Genomic DNA, 773 nt, shown 5'->3' with positions numbered 1-773 from the left:
CGTCAAAATGAGGGGTATGCTCGCTTCGGGGCTCGTCTGTCCTTCAAAATGGGTCGGACGGGCTGTGAGGGCAAACCGGATGCATAGACAAGGTCTTGAGGGACTCCCACAAAAAATTTGGCCTTTTTGACGTCGGAATCCGGATCACCCAAAAAATGGTTTGCTATAGCACACGAAAATCGTCGNGTCAAAATGAGGGGTATGCTCGCTTCGGGGCTCGTTTGACCTTCAAAATGGGTCAGACGGGCCATTATGGCCAACCGGATGCATAGACAAGGTCTTGACGGACGTCCACGAAAAAATTTGGCATTTTTGNACGTCGGAATCCGGATCACCCAAAAAATAGTTTGCTATAGCACACGAAAATCGTCGAAATGAGGGGTATGCTCGCTTCGGGGCTCGTTTGACCCTCAAAATGGGTCAGACGGGCCATAAGGGCCAACCGGATGCATAGACAAGGTGTTGGCAGACGTCCAAAAAAATATTTGGCATTTTTGACGTCAGAATCCAGATCACCCAAAAAATGGTTTGCTATAGCACACGAAAATCGTCGAACTGAGGGATATGCTCGCTTCGGGGCTCGTTTGACCTTCAAAATGGGTCGGACGGGCCGTGAGGGCCAACCGGATGCATAGACAAGGTGTTGGCAGACGTCCAAAAAAATATTTGGCATTTTTGACGTCGGAATCCGGATCACCCAAAAAATGGTTTCTATAGCACACGAAAATCGTCGAAATGAGGGGTATGCTTGCTTCGTGGCTCGTTTGACCTTC

This window comes from Solanum pennellii, chromosome 12, assembly GCF_001406875.1.
Source record: "Solanum pennellii chromosome 12, SPENNV200".
NCBI classification, from domain to species: domain Eukaryota; kingdom Viridiplantae; phylum Streptophyta; class Magnoliopsida; order Solanales; family Solanaceae; genus Solanum; species Solanum pennellii.
Note: the sequence above shows the minus strand (reverse complement) of the source record.